Below are 19,097 nucleotides of genomic sequence, written 5' to 3'. Positions count from 1 at the left end.
TTTATAATAGTTACAGGCAGTGGTTTGAATCCCAAAGCTTCGGTTGGACTTTTACACACATTTGCAATTTTTATCGCTTAAAAATGCTTCCCAATGCCTTCTGTACACTTTTTTTGATTTTCAATCATAACTTCACAGCGGCTGCTTTCCAAGTAAATTCTAATGCATTCAAGCGTAGAACTTTCCCCTTTATACGAGTGACAGGAAGTGGTTTGAATCCCAAAGCTTTGGTTGGACTTTTACACACATTTGAAGTTTTTATGGCTTTCAAATGCTTCCCAGTGCCTGCTGTACACTTTTTTTCTTTTCACTTATAACTTCACAAAGGATGCCTTCCAAGTAAATTATCTTGCTTTCTAGGTTAGAACTCTCCACTTTATACTAGTGACAGGCAGTGGTTTTAATCCCAAAGCTTTGGTTGGAGGTTTACACACATTTGTAGTTTTTATTGCTTATAAATGCTTCCCAGCGCTTGCTGTACACTTTTTTTATTTTGACTCATAACTTAACACAGGATGCTTTCCCACTAAAATCTCTGGCTATTTAGCGTACAACTCTGCCCTTTATACTAGTTACAGGCAGTGGTTTGAATCCCAAAGCCTTGGTTGGACTTTTCTACACATTTGCAGTTTTTATCGCTTAAAATTTCTTCCCAGCGCCTACGTACACTTTTTTTTATTTTCACTCATAACTTCACACAGGAATATTTCCAAGTGAATTCTCTTCCATTTAACAGTACAAATATCCCATTTATACTAGTTACAGGCAGTGGTTTGAAACCCAAAGCTCTGGTTGGACCTTTACACATATTTGCAGTTTTTATGGTTTAAAAATGCTTCCCAGCGCCTGCTGTAAACTTTTTTTATTTTCACTCATAACTTCACACAGGATGCTTTCCAAGTAAATTCTCTTGCATTTTCGTGTAGAAATCTCTCCTTTATACTAGTTACAGGCAGTGGTATGAATCCAAAAGCTTTGGTTGGAGTTTTACACACATCTTGACGCTCGCCTTTCGGCCGCACGACGTCTGAGAGGCTTGGAAGAGACCTCGTCTGAAAGGTGGATTCACAACAATCAAGTGTGTCCAACGTCAGCCCACTAGCTCAAACTTAAGGTTTCAAAAGTTCTGCCGGAATCACATAGGTCGTCATGTTACAATTTAGTCAATACAGGCCGACTACTGGAGCGAAACTGAGGGCTGAGTGCTTTGACGCTCGCCGCTCGGCCCCACGACCTCCAAGAGGGTTGGAAGAGACCACAAAAGTCAAGAGACTTGGAGGCGAGCTCCCCTGAAAGGTGGATTCACCACGATCGAGTGTGTCGAACGTCAACCCACTAGCTCAACCTTAAGGGTTCAAAAGATCTGCCAAAATCACACAGGTCGTCATGTTACAATTTAGTCAATAAAGGCCTACAACTGGAGCGACACTGAATGCTTTGACGCTCGCCGCTCGTCCCCACGACCTGCAAGAGGCTTGGAAGAGACCTCATCTGAAAGCTGGCTTCCCAAGGATTGTCTGTGTTAATTCCTAGCCCACTAGCCAGAAATTAAGCAACCTAAAGTCGTGCCAAAGTCATCGAGGTTGTCATGGTACAAGAACGGCATGAAGGCCAACTACTGGAGCGAAACTGAGGGCTTTGACAGTCGCAGCTCGGCTCCACAACCGTCCAGAAACTTGGGGAAGACCTCCCCTGAAAGGTGAATTCACAACGATCGAGTGCATCGAACGTCAGCCCACTAGCTCAAACTTAAGGGTTCAAAAGTTCTGCCGAAATCACATAGGTTGTCATGTTACAATTTAGTCAATAAAGCCCTACTACTGGAGAGAAACTGAATGCTTTGACGGTCACCACTCGGCCCCACAACCATCCAGAGACTTGGGGGAGACCTCCCCTGAAAGGTGGAATCACACCGAGCGAGTGCGTCGAACGTCGGCTTGGGAGAGTTCTGCCGAAATCACATAGGTCGCCATGTTACAATTTAGTCAATAAAGGCCTACTACTGGAGCGAAACTGAATGCTTTTACGGTCGCCGCTTGGCCCCACAACCGTGCAGAGACTTGTGGGAGACCTCCCCTGAAAGGTGGAATCACACCGAGCGAGTGCGTCGAACGTCAGCCCACTACCTCAAACGTAAGGGTTCAAAAGTTCTGCAGAAATCACATAGGTCGTCATTTTACAATTTAGTCAATAAAGGCCTACTACTGGAGCGAAACCGAATGCTTTGATGGTCGCCGCTCGGCCCCACAACCGTCCAGAGACTTGGGGGAGACCTGCCCTGAAAGGTGGATTCACAACAATCGAGTGTGTCGAACGTCAGCCTACTAGCTCAAACTTAAGGTTTCAAAAGTTCTGCCGGAATCACATAGGTCGTCATGTTACAATTTAGTCAATACAGGCCGACTACTGGAGCGAAACTGAGTGCTGAGTGCTTTGACGCTCGCCGCTCGGCCCCACGACCTCCAAGAGGGTTGGAAGAGACCACAAAAGTCAAGAGACTTGGAGGCGAGCTCCCCTGAAAGGTGGATTCACCACGATCGAGTGTGTCGAACGTCAACCCACTAGCTCAACCTTAAGGGTTCAAAAGATCTGCCAAAATCACACAGGTCGTCATGTTACAATTTAGTCAATAAAGGCCTACAACTGGAGCGAAACTGAATGCTTTGACGCTCACTGCTCGTCCCCACGACCTCCAAGAGGCTTGGAAGAGACCTCATCTGAAAGCTGGATTCCCAAGGATTGTCCGTGCGAATTCCAAGCCCGCTAGCCAGAAATTAAGCAACCTAAAGTCGTGCCAAAGTCATTGAGGTCGTCCTGGTACAAGAACGGCATGAAGGCCTACTACTGGAGCGAAACTGAGGGCTTTGACAGTCGCAGCTCGGCCCCACAACCGTCCAGAAACTTGGGGAAGACCTCCCCTGAAAGGTGAATTCACAACGATCGAGTGCCTCGAACGTCAGCCCACTAGCTCAAACTTAAGGGTTCAAAAGTTCTGCCGAAATCAAATAGGTTGTCATGTTACAATTTAGTTAATAAAGCCCTACTACTGGAGAGAAACTGAATGCTTTGACGGTCGCCACTCGGCCCCACAACCATCCAGAGACTTGGGGGAGACCTCTGATGAAAGGTGGATTCACAACGATCGAATGTGTCGAACGTCAACCCACTAGCTCAACCTTAAGGGTTCAAAAGATCTGCCAAAATCACACAGGTCGTCATGTTACAATTTAGTCAATAAAGGCCTACAACTGGCGCAAAACGGAATACTTTGATGCTTGCCTTTCGACCGCACGACCTCCGCGAGGCTTGGAAGAGACCTCATCTGAAAGCTGGATTCGCAATGATTATTTGTCTGAATTCCTCGCCCACTAGCCTGAAATTAAGCGACCTAAGGTCGTCCCAAAGTCATAGAGGTCGTCATGGTACAAGAACTGCATGAAGGCCTACTGCTGGAGCGAAACTGAAGGCTTTTACGCTCGCCGATCGTCCCCACGACCTCCAAGAGGCTTGGAAGAGACCTCATCTGAAAGCTGGATTCCCAAGGATTGTCCGTGCGAATTCCAAGCCCGCTAGCCAGAAATTAAGCAACCTAAAGTCGTGCCAAAGTCATTGAGGTCGTCCAGGTACAAGAACGGCATAAAGGCCTACTACTGGAGCGAAACTGAGGGCTTTGACGCTCGCCGATCAGCCCCACGACCTCCAAGAGTCTTGGGAGAGGCCTCCCCGTAAAGGTGGATTCACAACGATTGAGTGTGTCGAACGTCAGCCAACTACCTAAAACTTAAGGGTTCAAAAGTTCTGCCGAAATCACATAGGTCGCCATGTTACAATTTAGTCAATAAAGGCCTACTACTGGAGCGAAACTGAGGGCTTTGACAGTCGCAGCTCGGCCCCACAACCGTCCAGAAACTTGGGGAAGACCTCCCCTGAAAGGTGAATTCACAACGATCGAGTGCATCGAACGTCAGCCCACTAGCTCAAACTTAAGGGTTCAAAAGTTCTGCCGAAATCACATAGGTTGTCATGTTACAATTTAGTCAATAAAGCCCTACTACTGGAGAGAAACTGAATGCTTTGACGGTCGCCACTCAGCCCCACAATCTTCCAGAGACTTGGGGGAGACCTCCGCTGAAAGGTGGATTCACAACGATCGAATGTGTCGAACGTCAACCCAATAGCTCAACCTTAAGGGTTCAAAAGATCTGCCAAAATCACACAGGTCGCCATGTTACAATTTAGTCAATAAAGGCCGACTACTCCTGGAGCGAAACAGAATGCTTTGACGGTCGCCTTGCGGCCTGTCAGATTCCGCTTACCCGCAGGACTAATCGGGAGAATTGTCCTGACCGACTCTCCGTTTAAAGGGTCGAGCTCCCCCTTTTTCCCTTTTACCGGCACCAACACCGTAAGCGCAAGGGGACGAGGAGCTATTAAGCCGGTGTCGAGATTAATTCGCCTAGGTGTGCTAACTGCCTTTAGTTTTACTGAGCCAATCCGATCTGCCCTCACTAATCACCCCTTGATGAGTAACCGTATCGAGTAAAAGGGTAATTAAAATGAGTACTCCATTTTTACAGCAGCTTCATCCCTTAAAAATCGTTTGCACTTGTTATTTGACCTAGTAAATTTAACAATCCTTATTAGGACCGTACCGATTTGTTTTTGGTATTAAGCCGAAGTGATATCTATGAGTTACTTTTTGGGGATAATATTACGACACGGTGGTGTTAGTGTCGTTGACGTTCATTCACTTATAAGAGGTTGAGTGGAAGGTATGAGAATACTCATATTTATAAGAATGACAAAGATAGAAAAGAATTAAATTGAGATTTTTAAAATAGTGATTAACAAAAGATACAATGATAATAAAATGACAGCCAGGGTATGTAATAATAATAACAAGAATGAAAAGAAATTGAAAAGATAAAAATATAAAATCATAACACTAGTATAACCTTTTGAGTGAGCTTTAAAGGGTGATCAAGTCCTACAGAACTCTAAGCCTAATTAATAATAAGGTATTTTGGATAATAAGAATCTCTGAACAGCTGACTAGCCCTTCTCCCTATCCAAGCAATGTCGATGGCGGTTCTTTTAATTACCTTATAATAATATTCTTTAAGTCTTACCCAATTAAGGAGGAAAATCCCAAAAAATAGACAAGCAATCCAAGTAGCCTGATTAATTCCTCCTGTCAGCATGTCCCCGTCATTGCGAGAGGAAAAGAGCGTGCGTCTCCCTATCATCTAATAGATAAGAGAGCCCCGTGTATTCTGGGTGTGAGGCTTTTATAAACTTGGTCGAGCTTAGACCTTCCTCCTTCTCTAATGTTCCGTTGCTGGTATTATGTCTTGACATGCCCCCAGCACCCCTCGCTGTTGACATGTCCCGACATGTACCGAGTGGAATGTACCTTTCGCTTTCACTTTTCAACGTGTCCTGACTTTGACCCTTACTTGCTCACTCAATTAGGTTTTCTACAAATACATTAAGTTACAAGCACTTCATATATGTCTTGAATTCAAACAATACATTTCATAACACCATGTTAATCTCTAAGCAATATGCATAAATGTGTATATGTCAATTGTCAAAATAAATGTATATACTTTCATGTGAATACAATTCCCTCATGCATTCAACAGGCTCGTTCTTTGTCTTTGTTTTTCATCTTGCATTATCCTGTCTGAGAGAGACAATCCTACACAAGTTACAGTCTTTTCCCAAAAGCAGTTTCAAAGCATTGTCTAACAGTAATACAAGAGTAAGAATAATGTAAAACAGCCTCACTAGGCTTGATGTATTCAGTATCCAACAAACCTATATGTGAGAACATCAAAGATATAACAAGGATATAATATTTAATAGATTTAACAGTTGTTGACACCAGTATGTGTATGTTTATTGTGACATGGATTCTGATAGTATAAGGACATTAAGGTGACTTATGCTTGAACTAGTGACTCTTAATTCTGGCTAAAATAGGTTTGGCGACCTCTGGTGGATAAGAAGACGTATGCTTGAACTGGCGACTCATAATCATGATCGAAATTTGCTTTGACGACCTCTGGTGGTTAAACAAGGAATTTAAACTGGGGCTGAGCTCACTCACCTGAACCCAGCCACATAAGCCAATTATTACCTTTTTTACCATCGCTTCTGGTGGCTTGGCAACCCACTTGACAGGCCGCACGACCTCCGAGAGGCTTGGAAGAGATCTCATCTGAAAGCTGGATTCACAACGATCGCATGTGTCGAACGTCAGCCCACTTGCTCAAACTTAAGGGTTCAAAAGTTCTGCCGAAATCATTTCGGTCGTCATGTTACAATTTTGTCAATAAAGGCCGACTACTGGAGTGAAACTGAATGCTTTGATGGTCGCCGGTTGGCCACACAACGGTCCAGAGACTTGGGGGAGACCTCCCCTGAAAGGTGGAATCACAATTATCGAGTGTGTCGAACGTCAGCCCACTCGCTCCAACTTAAGGGTTCAAAACTTCAGCCGAAATCACATCGGACTTCATGTTACAATTTAGTCAATAAAGGCCGACTACTGGAGCGAAACGGAATGCTTTGACGGTTGCCACTCGGCCCCACGACCTCCAAGAGGCTTGGGAGAGGCCTCCCCTGAAAGTTGGATTCAGAACGAACGAGTGTGTCGAACGTCAGCCCACTAGCTCAAACTTCAGGGTTCAAAAGTTCTGCCGAAATCACACAGGTCGTCATGTTACAATTTAGTCAATAAAGGACGACTACTGGAGCGAAACTGAATGCTTTGACGGTCGCCACTCGGCCACACAACTGTCCAGAGACTTGGGGGAGACCTCCCCTGAAAGGTGGATTCACAATGATCGAGTGTGTCGAACGTCAGCCCACTAGCTCAAACTTAAGGGATCAAAAGTTCTGTCGAAATCACATAGATCGTCATGTTACAATTTAATCAATAAAGGCCTACTACTAGAGGGAAACGGAATGCTTTGATGCTCACCTTTCGAGCGCACGACCTCCGAGAGGCTTGGAAGAGACCTCATCTGAAACCTGGATTCCCAAGGATTGTTTGTGTGAATTCCTAGCCCACTAGCCTGAAATTAAGCGACCTAAGGTCGTGCCAAAATCATAGAGGTCGTCATGGTACAAGAACGGCATGAAGGCCTACTGCTGGAGCGAAACTGAGGGCTTTGACGCTCGCTGCTCGGCCCCACGACCTCCAAGAGGCTTGGGAGAGGCCTCCCGTGAAAGGTGGATTCACAAAGATCGAGTGTGTCGAACGTCAGCCCACTAGCTCAAACTTAAGGGTTCAAAAGTTCTTCCGAAATCACATTGGTCGTCATGTTACAATTTAGTCAATAAAGGCCGACGACTGGAGCGTAACGGAATGCTTTGACGGTCGCCGCTCGACCCCACGACATCCAAGAGGCTTGGGAGGTTGCCACCCCTGAAACGTGGATTCTCAACGATCGAGTGTCGAATGTCAGCCCACTAGCTCAAACTTAAGGCTTCAAAAGTTCTGCCGAAATCACATTGGTCGCCATGTTACAATTTAGTCAATAAAGGCCGACTACTTGAGCGAAACTGAATGTTTTGAGGTCGCCGCTCGGCCACACAACCGTCCAGAGACTTGGGGGAGACCTCCCCTGAAAGGTGGATTCACAATGATCGAGTGTGTCGAACGTCAGCCCACTCGCTCAAACTTAAGGGTTAAAATTTTCTGATGAAATCACATAGGTCGTCATGTTACAATTGAGTCAATACAGGCCGACTACTGGAGCGAAACGGAATGCTTTGACGCTCGCCTTTCGGCCGCACGACCTACGAGAGGCTTGGAAGAGACCTCATAATGAAAGGTTGATTCACATCGATCGAGCGTGTTGAACGTCAGCCCACTAGCTCAAACTTAAGGGTTCAAAAGTTCTTCCGAAATCACATAGGTCGTCGTGTTACAAATTAGTCAATAAAGGCCCACTACTGGAGCGAAACGGAATGCTTTGATGCTCGCCTTTCGACCGCAAGACCTCCGGGAGGCTTGGAAGAGACCTCATCTGAAAGCTGGATTCCCAAGGATTGTTTGTGTGAATTCCTAGCCCACTAGCCTGAAATTAAGCGACTTAAGGTCATGCCAAATTCATAGAGGTCGTCATGGTACAAGAACGGCATGAAGGCCGACTGCTGAAGCGAAACTGAGGGCTTTGACGCTCGCCTCTCGGCCCCACGACCTCCACGAGGCTTGGGAGAGGCCTCCCCTGAAAGATGGATTCACAACGATCGAGTGTGTCGAACATCAGCCCACTAGCTCAAACTTAAGGGTTCAAAAGTTCTTCCGAAATCACATTGGTCGTCATGTGACAATTTAGTCAATAAAGGCCGACGACTGGAGCGAAACGGAATGCTTTGACGGTCGCCGCTCGACCCCACGACATCCAAGAGGCTTGGGAGGTTGCCACCCCTGAAACGTGGATTCTCAACGATCGAGTCTGTCGAACGTCAGCCCACTTGCTCAAACTTAAGGGTTCAAAAGTTCTGCCGAAATCACATTGGTCGTCATGTTACAATTTAGTCAATAAAGGCCGACTACTTGAGCGAAACTGAATGTTTTGAGGTCGCCGCTCGGCGACACAACCGTCCAGAGACTTGGGGGAGACCTCCCCTGAAAGGTGGATTCACAATGATCGAGTGTGTCGAACGTCAGCCCACTCGCTGAAACGTAAGGGTTCAAAATTTCTGCCGAAATCACATCGGTTGTCATGTTACAATTTAGTCAATAAAGGCCTTCGACTGGAGTGAAACTGAATGCTTTGACGCTCGCCGCTCGGCCACACAACCGTCCAGAGACTTGGGGGAGATCTCCCCTGAAAGGAGAATTCACAACGATCGGGTGTGTCGAACGTCAGCCCACTCGCTCAAACTTAAGGGTTCAAAAGTTCTGCCGAATTAAAATAGGTCGTCATGTTCCAATTTAGTCCATAAAGGCCTACTACTGGAGCGAAACTGAATGCTTTGATGCTCGCAACCCGGCCCCACGACCTCCAAGAGGCTTGGGAGAGGCCTCGCCTGAAAGGTGGATTCACAACGATCGAGTGTGTCGAACATCAGCCCACGAGCTCAAACTTAAGGGTTCAAAAGTTCTGCCGAAATCAAATAGGTCGTCATGTTACAATTTAGTCCAGAAAGGCCTACTACTGGAGCGCAACGGAATGCTTTGACGCTCGCCTTTCGGCCGCACGACCTCCGAAAGTCTTGGAAGAGACTTCATCTGAAAGGTGGATTGACAACGATCGAGTGTGTCGAACGTCAGCCCACTAGCTAAAACATAAGTGTTCAAAAGTTCTGCCGAAATCACAGAGGTCGTCATGTTACAATTTCTTCAAAAAAGGCCTACTACTGGAGTGACACTGAATACTTTGACGCTCGCTGCTCGGCCACACAACCGTCCAGAGACTTGGGGGAGATCTCCCTTGAAAGGTGAATTCACAACGATCGGGTGTGTCGAACGTCAGCCCACGAGCTCAAACTTATGGGTTCAAAACTTCTGCCGAAATCACATAGGTCGTCATGTTACAATTTCGTCAATAAAGGGCTACGACTGGAGTGAAACTGAGTGCTTTGACGGTCGCCGCTCGGCCCCACAACCGTCCAGAGAATTGGGGGAGACCTCCCCTGAAAAGTGAATTCACACACGATCGAGTGTGTCGAACGTCAGCCCACTAGCTCAAACTTAAGGATTCGAAAGTTCTGCCGAAATCACATCGGTTGTCATGTTACAATTTTGTCAAGAAAGGCCTACTACTTGAGCGAAACTGAATGTTTTGAGGTCGCCGCTCGGCGACACAACCGTCCAGAGACTTGGGGGAGACCACCCCTGAAAGGTGGATTCACAATGATCGAGTGTGTCGAACGTCAGCCCACTCGCTCAAACTTAAGGGTGAAAATTTTCTGACGAAATCACGTAGGTCGTCATGTTACAATTGAGTCAATAAAGGCCGACTACTGGAGCGAAACGGAATGCTTTGACGCTCGCCTTTCGGCCGCACGACCTACGAGAGGCTTGCAAGAGACCTCATAATGAAAGGTTGATTCACATCGATCGAGCGTGTCGAACGTCAGCCCACTAGCTCAACCTTAAGGGTTCAAAAGTTCTGCCGAAATCACATAGGACGTCATGTTACAATTTAGTCAATAAAGGCCGACCACTGGAGCGAAACGGAATGCTTTGACGGTCGCCGCTAAGCCCCACAACCGTCCAGAGACTTGGGGGAGACCTCCCATGAAAGGTGGATTCACAACGATCGAGTCTGTCGAACATCAGCCCACTAGCTCAAACTTATGGGTTCAAAACTTCTGCCGAAATCACATAGGTCGTCATGTTACAATTTCGTCAATAAAGGGCTACGACTGGAGTGAAACTGAGTGCTTTGACGGTCGCCGCTCGGCCCCACAACCGTCCAGAGAATTGGGGGAGACCTCCCCTGAAAAGTGAATTCACACACGATCGAGTGTGTCGAACGTCAGCCCACTAGCTCAAACTTAAGGATTCGAAAGTTCTGCCGAAATCACATCGGTTGTCATGTTACAATTTTGTCAAGAAAGGCCTACGACTGGAGCAAAACTGAATGCTTTGACGCTAGCCTTTCGGCCGCACGACCTCCGAGAGGCTTGGAAGAGACCTCATCTGAAAGGTGGATTCACAACGATCGAGTGTGTTGAACGTCAGCCCACTAGCTCAACCTTAAGGGTTCAAACGTTCTGCCGAAATCACACAGGTCGTCATATTACAATTTAGTCAATAAAGGCCTACGACTGGAGCAAAACTGAATGCTTTGACGCTAGCCTTTCGGCCGCACGACCTCCGAGAGGCTTGGAAGAGACCTCATCTGAAAGGTGGATACACAACGATCGAGTGTGTCGAACGTCAAGCCCACTAGCTAAAACTTAAGGTTTCAAAAGTTCTGCCGAAATCACACAGGTCGTCATGTTACAATTTAGTCAATAAAGGCCTACGACTGGAGCGAAACTCGTCATTTTACAATTTAGTCAATAAAGGCAGACTACTGGAGCGAAACTGAATGCTTTGACAGGCGCCGCTCGGCCACACAACCGTCCATAGACTTGGGGGAGACCTCCCCAGAAAGCTGCATTCACAATGATTGAGTGTGTCGAACGTCAGCCCACTTGCTCAAACTTAAGGGTTCAAAAGTTCTGCCGAAATCACATAGGTCGTCATGTTACAATTTAGTCAATAAAAGCCGAAGACTGGAGCGAAACTGAATGTTTTGAGGTCATCGCTCGGCCACAAACCGTCCAGAGACTTGGGGGAGACCTCCCCTGGAAGGTGGATTCACAATGATCGAGTGTGTCGAACGTCAGCCCACGAGCTCAAACTTAAGGGTTCAAAAGTTCTGCCGAAATCACATAGGTCGTCATGTTACAATTTAGTCAATAAAGGCCGACGACTGGAGCGAAACGGAATGCTTTGACGGTCGCCGCTCAGCCCAACGATCTCCAAGAGGCTTGGGAGAGGCCTCCCCTGAAAGGTGGATTCACAACGATCGAGTGAGTCGAACGTCAGCCCACTCGGTCAAACTTAAGGGTTCAAAAGTTCTGCCGAAATCACATAGGTCGTCATGTTACAATTTAGTCAATAAAGGCCTACTACTGGAGCGCAACGGAATGCTTTGACGCTCGTCTTTCGGCCGCACGACCTCAGAGAGTCTTGGAAGAGACCTCATCTGAAAGATGGATTCACAACTGATCGAGTGTGTCGAACGTCAGCCCACTCGCTGAAACGTAAGGGTTCAAAATTTCTGCCGAAATCACATCGGTTGTCATGTTACAATTTAGTCAATAAAGGCCTTCGACTGGAGTGAAACTGAATGCTTTGACGCTCGCCGCTTGGCCACACAACCGTCCAGAGACTTGGGGGAGATCTCCCCTGAAAGGAGAATTCACAACGATCGGGTGTGTCGAACGTCAGCCCACTAGCTAAAACATAAGTGTTCAAAAGTTCTGCCGAAATCACAGAGGTCGTCATGTTACAATTTATTCAAAAAAGGCCTACTACTGGAGTGACACTGAATACTTTGACGCTCGCTGCTTGGCCACACAACCGTCCAGAGACTTGGGGGAGATCTCCCTTGAAAGGTGAATTCACAACGATCGGGTGTGTCGAACGTCAGCTCACGAGCTCAAACTTAAGGGTTCAAAAGTTCTGCCGAAATCACATAGGTCGTCATTTTACAATTTAGTCAAAAAAGGCCGACTACTGGACCGAAACGGAATGCTTTGATGCTCGCCTTTCGGCCGCACGACCTCCGGGAGGCTTGGGAGGGGCCTCCCTTGAAAGGTGGATTCACAACAATCGAGTGTGTCGAACGTCAGCCCACTTGTTCACACTTAAAGGTTCAAAAGTTCTGCCGAAATCACACAGGTCGTCATGTTACAATTTAGTCAATAAAGGCCTACTCCTGGAGCGAAACTGAGGGATTTGACGCTCGCCGCTTGGCCCCACGACCTCCGACAGGCTTGCGAGAGGCCTCCCCTGAAAGGTGGATTCACAACGATCGAGTATGACGAACGTCAGCCCACTAGCTCAAACTTAAGGGTTCAAATGTTCTGCCAAAATCACATAGGTCGTCATGTTACAATTTAGTCCATAAAGGCCAACTACTGGAGCGAAACTGAATGCTTTGACGCTCGCCACTCGGCCCCACGACCTCCGAGAGGCTTGGGAGAGGCCTCCCCTGAAAGGTGGATTCACAACGATCGAATGTGTTGAACGTCAGCCCACTACTCAAACTTAAGGGTTCAAAAGTTCTGCAGAAATCACATAGGTCTTCATGTTACCATTTAGTCAATAAAGGAGCGAAACTGAATCCTTTGACGGTCGCCGCTCGGCCACTCAACCGTCCAGAGACTTGGGGGAGACCTCCCCTGAAAGGTGGATTCACAATGATCGAGTATGTCGAACGTCAGCCCACGAGCACAAACTTAAGGGTTCAAAAGTTCTGCCGAAATCACATAGTTCGTCATGTTACAATTTAGTCAATAAAGGCCGACGACTGGAGCGTAATGGAATGCTTTGACGGTCGCCGCTCGGTCACACAACCGTCCAGAGACTTGGGGGAGACCTCCCCTGAAAGGAGAATTCACAACGATCGAGTGTATCGAACGTCAGCCCATGAACACAACCTTAAGGGTTCAAAAGTTCTGCCGAAATCACATAGGACGTCATGTTACAATTTAGTCAAGAAAGGCCTACTACTGGAGCGAAACGAAATGGTTTGACCTTCGTCTTTCGGCCACAAACCTCCGAGAGCCTTGGAGGAGAAACCATCTGAAAGGTGGATTCACAACGATCGAGTGTGTCGAACGTCAGCCCACTAGCTCAACCTTAAGGGTTCTAAAGTTCTGCCGAAATCACATAGGACGTCATGTTACAATTTAGTCCATAAAGGCCTACTACTGGAGCGAAACTGAATGCTTTGATGGTCGCCGCTCGGCCCCACAACCGTCCAGAGACTTGGGGGAGACCTCCCCCGAAAGGTGGATTCCCAATGATCGAATGTGTTGAACGTCAGCCCACTACTCAAACTTAAGGGTTCAAAAGTTCTGCAGAAATCACATAGGTCTTCATGTTACCATTTAGTCAATAAAGGAGCGAAACTGAATCCTTTGACGGTCGCCGCTCGGCCACTCAACCGTCCAGAGACTTGGGGGAGACCTCCCCTGAAAGGTGGATTCACAATGATCGAGTATGTCGAACGTCAGCCCACGAGCACAAACTTAAGGGTTCAAAAGTTCTGCCGAAATCACATAGTTCGTCATGTTACAATTTAGTCAATAAAGGCCGACGACTGGAGCGTAATGGAATGCTTTGACGGTCGCCGCTCGGTCACACAACCGTCCAGAGACTTGGGGGAGACCTCCCCTGAAAGGTGGTTTCCCAATGATCGAGTGTGTCGAACGTCAGCCCACCAGCTAAAACTTAAGGGAACTAAATTTCTGCCGAAATCACACAGGTCGTCATGTTACAATTTAGTCAATAAAGGCCTACTACTGGAGCGAAACTGAATGCTTTGAAGCTCGCCGCTCGGCCACACAATCGTCCAGAGACTTGGGGGAGATCTCCCCTGAAAGGAGAATTCACAACGATCGAGTGTATCGAACGTCAGCCCATGAACACAACCTTAAGGGTTCAAAAATTCTGCCGAAATCACATAGGACGTCATGTTACAATTTAGTCAAGAAAGGCCTACTACTGGAGCGAAACGAAATGGTTTGACCTTCGTCTTTCGGCCGCAAACCTCCGAGAGCCTTGGAAGACAAACCATCTGAAAGGTGGATTCACAACGATCGAGTGTGTCGAACGTCAGCCCACTAGCTCAACCTTAAGGGTTCTAAAGTTCTGCCGAAATCACATAGGACGTCATGTTACAATTTAGTCCATAAAGGCCTACTACTGGAGCGAAACTGAATGCTTTGATGGTCGCCGCTCGGCCCCACAACCGTCCAGAGACTTGGGGGAGACCTCCCCTGAAAGGTGGATTCACAACGATCGAGTGTCTCGAACGTCAGGCCACTAGCTCAAACGTAAGGGTTCCAAAGTTCTGCCGAAATCACATAGGTCGTCATGTTACAATTGTGTTTCACACACACCTGCTCCTGTGAGCATCTTCACCACCTGTGCCTCGTTCACCCTAATTACCCCTTGTATTTAACCTCGTGTCTCATTCCCTCTTGTTGCCAGTTCGTAGTACCTTGTCGTCGCGTTCCAGCATTCCTTGTTTCCACAGTAAGTCTTGACCCTGTTCCGATTATCGACCTTGCCTCTTTGCCTCATGGTTTTGGATACTGTTGCCTTTCTTGGATTGCCTGCCTGTGTACCGATCTATGCCCGTCTATTAAACCTCTCTTTTTGGAAACTGTCCATTTGTTTTGGAGTCGTGCATTTTTGGGTCCTATCCTCTGTTCCGTTCATGACACTTGGAGGCATTCAGTTTCGCTCCAGTAGTAGGCCTTTATTGACAAAATTGTAACATGATGACCTCTGTGATTTCGGCAGAACTTTTGAACTCTTAAGTTTGAGGGAGTGGGCTGACGTTCGACACACTCGATCGTTGTGAATCCACCTTTCAGGGGAGGTCTCCCCCAAGTCTCTGGACAGTTGAGGAGCCGAGCGGCGACCATCAAAGCATTCAGTTTCGCTCCAGTAGTAGGCCTTTATTGACTAAATTGTAACATGACGACCTAGGTGATTTCGGCAGAACTTTTGAACCCTTAAATTTGAGCTAGTGGGCTGACGTTCGAGACACTCGATCGTTGTGAATCCACCTTTCAGCGGAGGTCTCCCACAAGTCTCTGGACGGTTGTGGGTCCGATTGGCGACCGTCAAATCATTCAGTTTCGCTCCATTAGTAGGCCTTTATTGACTAAATTGTAACATAACAACTTATGTGATTTCGGCAGAACTTTTGAACCCTTAAGTTTGAGCTAGTGGGCTGACGTTCGATACACTTGATCGTTGTGAAATCTCCTTTCAGGGGAAATCTCCCCCAAGTATCTGGACGGTTGTGGGGCCGAGCCGCGACCATCAAAGCATTTAGTTTCGCTCCAGAAGTAGGCCTTCATGCCGTTCTTGTACCATGACGACCTCTATGAATTTGGCACGACTTTAGGTCACTACATTTCTGGCTGGCGGGTTAGAAATTCATCCTGACAATCCTTGGGAATCCAGTTTCAGATGAGGTGTCTTCCAAGCCTCTCGGAGGTTGTGTGGCCGAAAGGCGAGCGTCAAAGCATTCAGTTTCGCTCCAGTAGTAGGCCTTTATTGAATAAATTGTAACATGACGACCTATGTGATTTCGGCAGAACTTTTGAGCCCTTAAATTTGAGCTAGTGGGCTGACGTTCGAGACACTCGATCGCTGTGAATCCACCTTTCAGCGGAGGTCTCCCACAAGTCTCTGGACGGTTGTGGGTCCGATTGGCGACCGTCAAATCATTCAGTTTCGCTCCTTTAGTAGGCCTTTATTGACTAAATTGTTACATGACGACCTATGTGATTTCAGCAGAACTTTTGAACCCTTAAGTTTGATCAAGTGGGCTGACGTTCGACACACTCGATCGTTGTGAATCCACCTTTCAGATGAGGTTTCTTCCAAGCCTCTCCGAGGTCTTGCGGCCGAAAGGCGAGCGTCAAAGCATTTCGTTTCGCTCCAGTAGTTGGCCTTTCTTGACTAAATTGTAACATGACAAACTATGTGATTTCGGCAGAACTTTTTAACCCTGAAGTTTGAGCTAGTGGGCTGACGTTCTACACAGTCGATTGTTGTGAATTCACCTTTCAGGGAAGGTCTCCCCCAAGTCTCTGGACGGTTGTGGGGCCGAGCCGCGACCATCAAAGCATTCATTTTCGCTCCAGTAGTAGGCCTTCATGCCGTTCTTGTTCCATGACGACCTTTATGACTTTGGCACGACTTTAGGTCACTAAGTTTCTGGCTAGCGGGCTAGGAATTCACACTGACAATCCTTGGGAATAAAGTTTACAGATGAGGGATCTTCCAAGTCCCTTGGAGGTCGTGCGGCCGAAACTACTGCGCTCCAGTAGAAGGCCTTTATTGAATAAATTGTAACATGACGACCTATGTGATTTTGGCAGAACCTTTGAACCCTAAAATTTGAGCTCGTGGGCTGACGTTCGACACACTCGATCATTGTGAATCCACCTTTCAGGGGAGGTCTCCCCCAAGTCTCTGGACGGTTGTGTGGCCTAGCGGCGACTGTCAAAGGATTCAGTTTCGCTCCTTTATTGACTAAAATGTAACATGACGACCTATGTGATTTCTGCAGAACTTTTGAACCCTTAAGTTTGACCGAGTGGGCTGATGTTCGACACACTCGATCGTTGTGAAACTTTTTGCACCCTTAGGTTTGAGCTAGTGGGCTGACGTTCGACACATTCGATCTTTTTGAATCCACCATTCAGGGGAGGCCTCTCCCAAGCCTCTTGGAGGTCGTGGGGCCGAGCGGTGAGCGTCAAATCCCTCAGTTTCGCTCCAGCAGTAGGCCTTAATGACGTTCTTGTACCATGACAACTTCTATGACTTTGGCACGACCTTAAGTCGCTTAATTTCAGGCTAGTGGGGTAGGAATTCACACAAACAATCCTTGGGAATCCAGCTTTCAGATGAGGTCTCTTCTAAGCCTCTCGGAGGTCGTGCGCTCGAAAGGCGAGCATCAAAGCATTCCGTTTCGCTCCAGTGGTAGGCCTTTATTGACTAAATTGTAACATGACGACCTATGTGATGTCGGCAGAACTTTTGAACCCTTAAGTTTGAGCTAGTGGGCTAACGTTCGACACACTTGATCGTTGTCAATCCACCTTTCAGGGGAGGCCTCTCACAAGCCTCTTGGAGGTCGTGGGGCCGAGCGGTGACCGTCAAAGCATTCCGTTTCGCTCCAGTAGTCGGCCTTTATTGACTAAATTGTAACATGACGACCTATGTGATTTCGGCAGAACTTTTCAACCCTTAAGTTTGAGCTTGTGGGCTGAGGTTCGACACATCCGATCATTGTGAATCCACCTTTCAGGCGAGGTCTCCCCCAAGTCTCTGGACGGTTGTGTGGCCGAGCAGCGACCGTCAAAGCATTTAGTTTCGCTCCAGTAGTCGGCCTTTATTGACTAAATTGTAACATGACGACCTTTGTGATTTCGGCAAACACTTTTGAACCCTTAAGTTTGAGCTAGTGGGCTGAGGTTCGATACACTCGATCGTTGTGAATCCACCTTTCAGGGGAGGCCTCTTCCAAGCCTCTCGGAGGTCGTGAGGTCGAAAGGCGAGCATCAAAGCATTCCGTTTCGCTCCAGTAGTAGGCCTTTATTGACTAAATTGTAACATGACGACCTCTGTGATTTCGGCAGAACTTTTGAACCCTTAAGTTTGAGCTCGTGGGTTTACGTTCGATACATTCGATCGTTGTGAATTCACCTTTCAGGAGAGGTCTCCCACAAGTCTCTGGAGGGTTGTGTGGCCGAGCGGAGAGAGTCAAAGCATTCAGTTTCGCTCCAGTAGTTGGTCTTTCTTGACTAAATTGTAACATGACGACCTGTGTGATTTCGGCAGAACTTTTGAACCCTTAAGTTTGAGCTAGTGGGCTGATGTTCGACAGACTCGATCGTTGCGAATCCACCTTTCAAATGAGGTCTCTTCCAAGCCCCTTGGAGGTCGTGCGGCCGAAAGGCGATCGTCAAAGCATTCCGTTGCGCTCCAGTAATAGGCCTTTATTGACGAAATTGTAACATGACGACCTATGTGATTTCGGCAGAACTTTTGAACCCTTAAATTTCAGCGAGTGGGCTGACGTTCTACACACTCGATCGTTGTGAATCCACCTTTCAGGGGTGGCCTCTCCCAAGCCTCTTGGAGGTCGTGGGGCCGAGTGGCGAGCATAAAAGCATTCAGTTTCGCTCCAGTAGTAGGCCTTTATTGACTAAATTGTAACATGACGACCTATGTGATTTCTGCAGAACGTTTGAACCCTTAAGTTTGAGCGAGTGGGCTGACGTTGGACGCACTCGATCGTTGTGAATCCACCTTTAAGATGAGGTCTCTTCCAAGACTGTCGGAGGTCGTGCGGCCGAAAGGCGACCGTCAAAGCATTCCGTTGTGCTCCAGTAGTAGGCCTATATTGAATAAATTGTAACATGACGACCTATGTGATTTTGGCAGAACTTTTGAACCCTTAAATTTGAGCTCGTGGGCTGACGTTTGACACACTCCATCATTGTGAATCCAGCTTTCAGGGGAGGTCTCCCCCAAGTCTCTGGACGGTTGTGTGGCCGAGCGGCGACCGTCAAAGGATTCAGTTTCGCTCCTTTATTGACTAAAATGTAACATGACGACCTATGTGATTTCTGCAGAACTTTTGAACCCTGACGTTTGACCGAGTGGGCTGACGTTCGACACACTCGATCGTTGTGAAACTTTTTGAACCCTTAGGTTTGAGCTAGTGGGCTGACGTTCGACACATTCGATCGTTGTGAATCCACCGTTCAGGGGACGCCTCTCCCAAGACTCTTGGAGGTCGTGGGGCCGAGCGGTGAGC

The sequence above is a fragment of the Phycodurus eques genome, chromosome 15, assembly GCF_024500275.1.
Source record: "Phycodurus eques isolate BA_2022a chromosome 15, UOR_Pequ_1.1, whole genome shotgun sequence".
Taxonomy (NCBI): Eukaryota; Metazoa; Chordata; class Actinopteri; order Syngnathiformes; family Syngnathidae; genus Phycodurus; species Phycodurus eques.
Note: the sequence above shows the minus strand (reverse complement) of the source record.